Source organism: Aythya fuligula, chromosome 5, assembly GCF_009819795.1.
Source record: "Aythya fuligula isolate bAytFul2 chromosome 5, bAytFul2.pri, whole genome shotgun sequence".
Classification (NCBI taxonomy): Eukaryota; Metazoa; Chordata; class Aves; order Anseriformes; family Anatidae; genus Aythya; species Aythya fuligula.
This window is the reverse complement of record NC_045563.1, coordinates 710,129-719,877: the sequence shown is the minus strand read 5'-3', so window position 1 is coordinate 719,877 and position 9,749 is coordinate 710,129. Positions and strand designations below refer to the sequence as shown.

Here is a 9,749-nt window from a genome sequence, read left to right as displayed (position 1 = left end):
CTTCAGTTGAGAATGAAGAGAAATGGAATAAGAAATAACTTGAACATTCCAACTTTAAAAAGAAAAATATTGAGGGGAAAAACAAACAAACAAACAAAAAGAAAAACAAAACAAAATAAAATAAAATGAAAACCAAACAAGACAGGAAAGTGGTCCTTAATGACACACTCCAGACACACAGACTCTTGCAGTAGCTGTGACTGCCGTGAAGCTGTGTCCCTGCTCAGCCCCAAACCTACCCAAGGCTGGAAAAGGTTCCCCCAGCAAGCCTTGGGCATTTATCCTGTGTGCAGAAACTACCAAGGAATTATCTTTCTTTGCCTTGCAATGTGCGTATGATGATTTTCCCTGGGCTTTCTGGGGTTTATACCATTCATGTATCCTTGGGAACATTCCTGATGCAATTGTGCTTTAAAATGTTTACTACCAAAATGAGTAGGCCTTTTATATTGACTGTTACTTTTATCTTTCTTTGCGGACAAACTCTAGGAAATCCTGGCATCTTCAGCAGCCTGATTTTACATCCTTTTACCTGGCATAAAAATAGCAGAAGTAGCATTTAGATGAAAACAAATTTGGAAAAGTCTAGCAGGAGCTCGGGGAGAGGTGTGCTAAAAGCCATGTGGGCAGCAGTGTCAGGGGAACTGGTTCTGCTTTGGTCCTAATCTTCCTTTGGTTTCAATGAAAGTTCAGTTGCTTAAATAGGATTTCCCTTGCTTGAGCAGTTGCATGGGTGGTCTAGAAGAGGCTGCAAGACGAGGGGTTGGAACTTTATTCTGCTTCTCTGCACAAGGAACAAAGGAGCTCATGCCATTGTTCCAAGATGATTTAGTTCTTTGCACTTCAACATTTGCTGCTGTAACTCTGCAGCATGGCCCACAGCTGTCTGTTGTTCTGGCACAGAAAATGCACCTCTTCCTAGCTTCCCACGAGGAAAATACTTATTTGTTTTCTTTATAATTAGAAATATTTTTCCTTATTGCAGCATTCTTCTTTATAATGCAGCTGATGTTTTAGCTAGAGGAAAAGGTCACTTTTTCAGGACTATCATTAATATAGAAAAGCAGAAATAAAAACAACCTATAGACGTATTCCATGTAGATACATTAACATAAGTGCACTGGAAGAGGCATGAAGAAACTTAAATGTTGTTCTGAAATGACAATTAATATACATAATAGTATTTACGGCATTTGGATGATTCTTTTGGGAATCTGTTTTCTTAGTTAAGAGCAGAAGAGCCATGGCATATATGATTATTCCAAAAGACCTACATTTTAAAGTAGGCAAGATAACGAATTAAAAAAAAAAAAATACAAAACAAAAAGTACAATTAGAAAGTTTCTGAACTTGAAATGCTTTTTCAAAAGAGTTGTTCTGAATCAGAAAAAAAAAATGATGCAAACTATCTTTTTGTCTAAAACTGTAGCATTAATTTTCTTTATGATTCTGGTAAGCTCTGTATTTTGGAAGGAACATTAACTTCCTAAGGAAAATTTAGTTTTGCCAAAAAATCAACGTTGTCAGAAGCAGTTGGCAGAAAATACATGAACAGCTCTGTAAATAACTGTCCCCAATCCCCCCATGTCCCCCACACAACACAGGTGGGCGGTTTGGGTTAGTGGTCTCTGTGCAGAGCTGGTCCCCTCCAGCCGGGACACGCGGCAGGGCAGGGTGGTGCATCACAGAGACGTCTGGCCAGGGCTTCACAGGTGCCGTGCAGCCATGGCTGATGAGCAGTGAAATGATTTCATGCTGTAGTTCTGACCGTGACTGCATCCGGCTCTTAATTATTCATTACCTGCCACTGCTTGTTCATCACATTGCCATTATGCAATGGCTTGTAGTAAAAAAAGGTCAGGAAACTCCACGTATTCAGAGAAACCTCCATGGAGAATCTTTTTAGGGAGACCTTTATTAGTATTGATTGTACACGTCAGCACTCTGTGAAGCTCCTCAAAGAAAGTATCCAGACAGAAGCCATTCGTCAGAGGCAGGGGCAGCTGAAAAAGAGCTTCTCGTAGGTAGGACACTCGATGAACAAAACTGAGACTATTGCCTAAAGATGGTGAAAGATGCCTGCTACATGATGAATCTGCTGGCTACACTAGGTAGGTATCCTTGTCATATTTTTTTTTTTTCATCCTTTTTCATGAAGATGTGCAACAGGGATTCATAACATGAAGGCTGATGTAGTTTCCCTAATTTCAGCTGCTGAGGGCTCTGTACATCCTCCACACAGCAGGTCTAATGCATTTTTGCATTGAACTGAATCTGAGAAACTGGATCTTGTAGGTGCATTTCTTATTAATGATGATGTAGTCCCCGGACACCAAGAATCCATACATATCCCGTCTGTGCATGGTCATCTTATTTTAAAAGCAGAGGATCATTAGGTCTACCGTTAAACATTATGGGTAAATATTAAGATGCATATAGCACACAAATATTTATATATAAACGTACATTCAAATCCATACAATAAATCTTTTTCTCTTTCTTTTTCTTTCTCTCTCTCTCTCTTTCTTTCTTCTTTCTTTTTCTTTCTCCTTCCCTCCTCCTTTCCTTCCGTACAGTACCCTCCAGAAATCCTGAATACAGTTTGCCCGTGTGACTTGATTGATTATAAATGTGAGTTGCTCAACCTTACTGACTTGTACAACTGCAGATTGAAAGCCATAATTATCAATACTCTGCCTGGGCATCACAGATGCCTGGACTTAATTTGTCAGCCATGTGCTGAACCCAGCAACTTGCATTTCCTAATAACCACCTTGTAGAAGTACCAGTGTTAACTTGCTTGTACCTGTTAGAAACATGGTCCTGGAACATTCTGCAGTGTCAGGGACTCATTAAGTCCTTAATTGTGTTGTGTTTTGGTTTACTTGCTGCTCACGGTTTATCCTGACACCTGAGTAGGAGCATTGCACCATCAAAACCCCGAGCACAGGGTATTTACATTTGCAGATAGTCTCTAGATATCTACCCAGGATGAACGATGTGGGCATGTTGGTTTAAGAGTCCCACTTCTGAACGATCTACAGCAGCATCAGCAGACCAGCGTGAGCATCTCTGCTGGCACTAGACAAGGCAGCGTCATCCAGCCAAAAGCACAGTATTTCTGCCCCACTCGATCTTTGGTGTGCAGCCACCACCACCACCCTACCTGTTGTGTAGCTGGAACATGAGATACTGCTACATGCATTGATGGCCTTAGAAATTATTTTCATGTTTTTGGCACAATCTGGGAAGTGCTGGGCATATTGTGGAAGACTCAGCCACTCAGAAGAAATGGAAATGAACAGAAATATTTAGCATAAACACAGACGTTTTGTGAAGTTCTCATGAAGAAAATTTTTGATATTTAGGGTGCAGTAATTCAGCCCAGAATAGGAAATATTTTATCTGATCACAACAAAGACTGAAGTCAAGTCCTCCAAATATTTGTGAGATGCAGTCTTCCTTCTCCATTTGCTTTTCAGGTGTGTTTGATGTGCCTCTATCCCTGACCGAGTGCACCCTGGGCACCCACCCCACATACAGTCCTGGGAGGATGCCCTGGCAGATTTGGCAAGGTTTGGGCAATGGTGGTGGGAGATGGACAGGACAGGGCAGGAGCTGGCAGCGATGAAGGGCAGGAGCAGCAATGCCGTGTGCATGAATCATGGGGGTGTCCAGGACAGAGCCTTTGGAAACCCATGTCTGTAGCCCTATTTGCTTTGCTCCTTCTGTCTGGATTTACAGTTTCAAATGCATGAGTAGCATTTGAACAACCTGCAGATAAAAAGCAGTACCACTCCCTATTTTCGCATTGACAAAGACATGCCCATATAGGTCTGCTTCCCAAGTGTCTGAGAAATCTTTGTCTCTTTATTTTTTCCCCTTGTTGGTGTGAAAGATAGCCTTTTGTGCATGTTGTATTAATGTGGCAATAAAATGCAAAATATTGTTAAAATCTCTTATCCTTTTGCTTGCATGCCAAACAAATGTCTGATAAATATTTACGGTGGGTGTTAAGTAACAGGGACAGATAAGGTCACATTTCCAGGGGCAACAGAATTATATGGTCTGATTGAAGCCCCAGAAAGATAAGCACTCAGCATTAGCAGAGGGAAATAAAACTGAAGACCATGAATTTGGATTAATGAAAAGAGTAATGAATGATAAAAGTTCTGTTGGGCAGAAATATCAGTGACTGCAACCCCCATTATTTGCAGCATTTAATTTTACATTTCAGTAAATAGAGTGATAGTTCTCAGTGCTAGGCATCGTTAGAAAACTGAATAATTGCAATGCTACTACATTCTGTATCTGCTGGAGATCGCTTTATAAATGAAAATTAACTATATCCAGCATTGTTTTTCTGCTTGAAAATATTTACTATCCACAAAGACAGTTGTCCATTAAAACCTATGGACCCAGTTGTCCTACTAAAACCTATGAAAAATATAAATGGATTTCCATTTTTTCTTTCAAACTACCATAGACTTCTTTTGTTATAGTCAGATAAATTATTTGCATGCTTTTATTATTATAATTTTAATCATGTTTATTTTAATACCGTTCCAAATATTTTATACTCAGTATTTAGTAGGAGGTTTCTTGCAGAATTAGTTTTTGAATGATACATGTTCCTAACTTTTACCCACTAACATTTTCTTGAGTTTGTGCAGGTAAGGCATAGAGAGCAGTTCCCTTTGTGGTATGAAACGTAACACAGATTATAACAATATTGTGCACCAACTAATGAATTTTTCTTTTCTGCAAACTCTTGGAGAGATCAAGGTCACTCCCTGCACAGCATTCGTTGCTATTGCAGGCTGCAAGTTTTTTCACATTGTTGTTGCAGATCCTCAGCACCACTTAATGCTGCGTGACACATGGCAGCTTACTCGCCTGGTGTGTGCTGTCTGCTGTTTCAGCCTCTCCAAATGGGAGAAGCATTTGCAATAAAGTATCTGGCTAGTACAGGGAATTTTGTTTTCATTGAACGTTCTGACTCCAATAAACACTTAGCGCTTGGTCATCACAGAGGGGACAGTTGATCCAGAGAAATGCAATAAGTACAAAGGAGTACAAAAGAATGAGAGGAGCTGCTCCATTACAAGAAAAAACTCAGTCAGGGAAAAAAAAAAAAAAAAAAAAAAAAAAAAAAAAAAAAAAAAAAAAAAAAAAACCACTAAACCAACAAAAAAAGATCATTTGTTTCTAAGGAGCAACTCCTGCTCATCTGTGAAGCAAAGCTGTGCAGAGCTTTAGCAAAAGAGACATCGAGGCCGCCCATCCTTCAGCTCCTCCAACACAAGAGAAACAAATCGCTCTGCAAGGCACAGTGAGGCATCGCGGGTCCGCCTGCCTGCACCTTGCAGCCCGTAAATATCCTCTGCTGCAGCTCTGCAGCCTGTCATGGGCAGGAGAGCTCCTCCCCGAGCACTCTGCCTGCAAGGGAAAAGCCATTTCCGTGTCCTTCTGTGCCCACAGCAGCACCCACGACCGCTCATGTTGGCAAAGGAGCAGGAAGGTGTCTGCAGGGCTGGAGGGCAGAAGCAGCACAACCAACCGATTTTTCCATCTGCGTCCTGCAGGTTTTTCTTCAGGTGGGAATGGGACACTTTCTTCAGAGCAAAAGAGCTGGGCTGAGAAGGGTAACATTTATTGTTGAAAAATCAAGTATTATCTTGTGGCAAAATCATAGTTCTTGTGAGGCAGGTTGGATTTCCACCAGCATTTGCATCAAACAAGCAAGCAAACAAACAAACAAGCCTCTGTTGCTCCTTCAGTGGTATTTCAACTTTTGTGGAAGTTGACTTTCTTTCCATGCAGCTATCTGTGAAATGGTTACTATTAGTTCATCCTCAGTCTCCCATCTCAGAGAGAGATTAAATTTGAAATTAAAAAAAAAAAAAAAAAAAAAAAAAAAAGTGTTCCAAACAGTACACACAAAGCTATTTGACAAAAACACTTGACGGTGACACTTCAGCGATCAAATGACATAACAGTCACAATTTTGCTAGGACGTCCTGTCCTCACCACCCCCAGGTGAGAGCCCTTCCATGCGGGCAGCCAACGCTGGCTGCTGCGGAGGGAGCGTTTGCAGCGGAGCTCTCCATCTCCCCACTGCTGCTTCCAGCATTTTGGCAGCTCCTGCAGGGAGTCCTGCGGTAAGCAATGCACCTGCCTGGGTGTTCTCCAGGACTGCAGCCCTGTCCCCAGGCTTTGCTGCTGGTGGTTACGCTTTGCAGGTGAAGGGCAGAGCAGCAACATCCCCCGTGGAAAGCTTCTCTGGCACGTCGTAATAACACTGGAGGGGAGACCCGCCGATGTTATCAGCACATCAGCAGATTGTGGCACTTCAGGCCTCGCTGGACTTATCTCGTGACATGAGACACTTGATATTGTTCCTCTCTGTGCCTGCTGGCAGTGCATTTTGGGGACTGCAATGCTGCAGCAGCGCTCAGCCCAGGGACCAAGCTGGGGCTGTGAGCAGCCCCCGCTGCAGCTCCGGGGCTTCCCTCTGCACTCCAGGAACCCCAAGCGGGGACAGGGGCAGGGACAGGGACCTGCTCCATCCCACCTGGCCAGCTGAGCTGATGTGCCAGCTCCACTGCCTGTCTAGGGACTGCTGCAGCCCTCCTCATGTCTTAGTGACCATTACTATTAACATTAAGATGGAAAACAAAGGCTGACTACAAGCAATCCCCAAAACATCAAGAGTTGTCACTGGACACGGCATTTGTGTCTACGTTCTCCTCAAATGGGGAATTCTCCCCCAAAGTTCAAGCCGGGGCTCAGTCCACCTGCCAGCAACTGCAGTGGGAAACACGTGGCACCGCAGATCTGCAGCTACTGTCTGGAGCAGCAGCTCTCAAAGAAGCACCATAAGCACACCACGGAACAGTGACGTTTAGGAAATACCTACCTTTTCATGCTTAGCATTTTATTTTTTCAAACACTTCCATTAGTAATCTGAAATGCATTATTTCTGTTAAATTTCACAGTAAGAAGTTCATCTCCTAAAATGCACATGGAAATGAGAGACATGAACACTACAGTGGTAGAAAAGTGCTATTTGAACTTCTAAACTGTTATCCAAGGAAATTGTTTGCAGGAGCACTGCCCCCTGAATCTTCTGTAAATTATTTCAAATACAGCAGCTCTAGGGCACATCCAAAATAAACACTGGAAAGGAAAAAAGAAGAAACAACTCAGTAATCTGCTTTCAAAAAGGAGAAAAACTGTTGTAAAGTTCTTTCTAGCCTGCATGAAAATATTTCACTTCTCTCGTCTGACTCATCAGAAACACTGGCAGAAATTTTTCCAATAGAATCCAATTTAACCTCTCAGAAAATACTGTTTCGTCAATAAAGCGTCTGCTGCGAATATGCCAATATAGACAAAACTGTTCAGGTAAAAATATGTGAAACAGTATTTTCATAAGAAAGGGATGATGCAACATTTAATTTTTAAACAAACTTGTAAATACTATACAGAATCACAATAGCTACAATCTAAAAATATATATATCAAAAATAGGTTTGATGGATATGATTCTTTTGAGCAATGAAATACCATGGGCATCTGCAGGCCAGGTAATGATCTGTTTGGCTTTGGAAAAAAAAAGAAAATCCTGTAACTTGAACTGGACTCTTGCAGTCAGAAATGCTGATTCACCCTCTGCTTCAGGGTGGAGGTTTCTCCATGTTGCTCCAGGACCCTGGGATGGCAGCCGCGGGACCAGCTTCCTCCAGGCCCCTCTGGGCAGCAGCAGCACTGCGGGATTCGTGTTTGCCATAACACAGCTGCCAACAACTTGTCACAAGCTTTTCTGTGAAGTAGATCAGATAAAACCTAAGAAAGGGTTCAGCAATATCTGTGAGAGACAAAATTAAAAACAAAGAAATAAAGGCAATTCGTAGCTGTAATGGTGGTGTGATGTGGGTCTGTGCTTCTCACAAGGGCCTCTTGATTTACTAACGCCGTTTCATCTTTCTTTGAAGTGGTTTCCCCGCACAGCTAGCATCAAAGACATAAATCTCCTTTTCCTTTATTTCTTAAAGGGTCAAAGAAGTAGATGACTAACAGTTGTCAATAGCACCAATTTATTCCCTAAATCCCCTGTGACATCAAAGGGGATAGCTCTGGTTTCAGCACAGATGAGACCACTTGGGCTCTCCTGGGGTCAAGGTGCTGGGGGGGGCAACGCGCCCCCAGCAGCACTGTGCAGTCCTGCAGCCAGGTATGGATCTTAGCTACGTGAAGGCTTTATAACAAGTCTGAAATGAAGGGAATCAACAGGTTTTCTTTTTTTTTTTTTTTTTTTTTTTTTTTCTCTTTTGGCAGACATTCAGACTGAAGCTCTCACATCCAGCAAATGGTTGTGATTTGCTTGTGGGGCAACCCGCCCGTGTGCACAGGCAGTGCCAAGCACAGCGGCCATCCCTGGGCAGGCGTCCTCATGCTGTGCCCGCCTGCAGGGCCACCCCGCACGGGGACGTGCCCACAGGGTGTCACAGCCCAAGTGCGAGCTGACATCCGAGCGGCACAAAGCAGCTGTGGGATCTCACCCCTGGGAACAGACTTGCTGGAGGCATCACCCAGTGGATGTCTGCCGGGTGCAGAGCTTTTATTTGCAAGGGGTCCAAGGGTGTCAGAACAGAAGCTATTGGGAACTATTGGGTGCTAGACATGTTTGTAATTTCAGCCTTTCTTTATGATAGAAGGGGAACAGAGATAAATATATAGAAAATATAGGAGGAAAAAAAAAAAAAAAAAAAAGGAAATGCAGACTTTTGTGCAAAAGCACTGAGTTTCTGGAACTCTTTCAGAAACCCTGCATGACTTAGACAGTTCCTCACAGGGAGCCCTCACATGAATGTGAACTGCATGTGAGCAGAGAGCTGCCGCCCAGGTGCTGCTCTTCCACTTCTATGCTCAGCAGAAGACAGACCCTTTATTTGCTGTTCTCAAGGTCCCCATTTCTTCTTGAAAACTTCCTTTTCTTCTATGTATTATAGTTTGTTCTTCTGGAATTTAACCCTAATTTTATATAATATTGGTTATTATAATGTAAGCAAACAGGATTTCCATTTAGTGCACAGAAAATTATATTTCAGATGTATGCAGAAATGATACTTGCTCCTCTGATCTGTACCTTGATGGATTCAGTGCTACTACCTTACAGTGTATCTCTAACTAATTTAGGCAGCCTGAAGATATGGCCATACACTTCTTACAAGCAACCTTCCTTGTAAAAAGTAATAGTGCTACTTGTATAAGCCTCTGTAATGGTTACGGATCACCGGATAGCACAACCTTTGGAAGACAAGTTCTCACAGAGCAGCGTTTCTGAGACACATCCAAAGCAGCATAACCCAGATAACTCTTTGTGGTTTGAGTATATAGGGTGAAAGATAAATTTCCTTACTACAAATTGTAAGAAGATGTTTTCTATCACATTTCTTGGACTTCTTCCTCTTTTCTAGCTGCTCCTGTGAACAAGAAGAGCACTGGATGCAGGCTTACTCACCACACGAGTGTTGCAGTTAGAGGTTGCAGCAGCCCACCCGCTGTCGGCATGCAGTGTAACCTGCAGTGCTGCACCCGAGGTAGCCCTGCAGCCACCCCCAGGCCAACAGGGAGGAGCAGGCGCTCCAGGGCTCAGCTCATCTGGCCTAATTTAAGCACTTCCAGCTGCATATGGCTCATGTACTGCTCTCATTGCCCAGTGACTTTCAAGGGAGTCAAAGAGT

General features: G+C 42.8%; 1 long non-coding RNA gene across 2 annotated transcripts; it reads left to right on the top strand.

Moving 5' to 3' along the window:
- The first annotated feature begins 1,956 nt into the window (after window positions 1-1,956).
- On the top strand, window positions 1,957-5,703 carry LOC116490402. Of its 2 annotated transcripts, none has more exons than XR_004253366.1 (3): window positions 1,957-2,111; window positions 2,577-2,631; window positions 5,482-5,703. It is a non-coding gene; the product is annotated as an uncharacterized LOC116490402 (long non-coding RNA). The 2 variants fall into 2 exon arrangements; XR_004253365.1 differs by lacking the exon at window positions 5,482-5,703 and adding an exon at window positions 3,483-5,119.
- The last annotated feature ends 4,046 nt before the right edge of the window (window positions 5,704-9,749 follow it).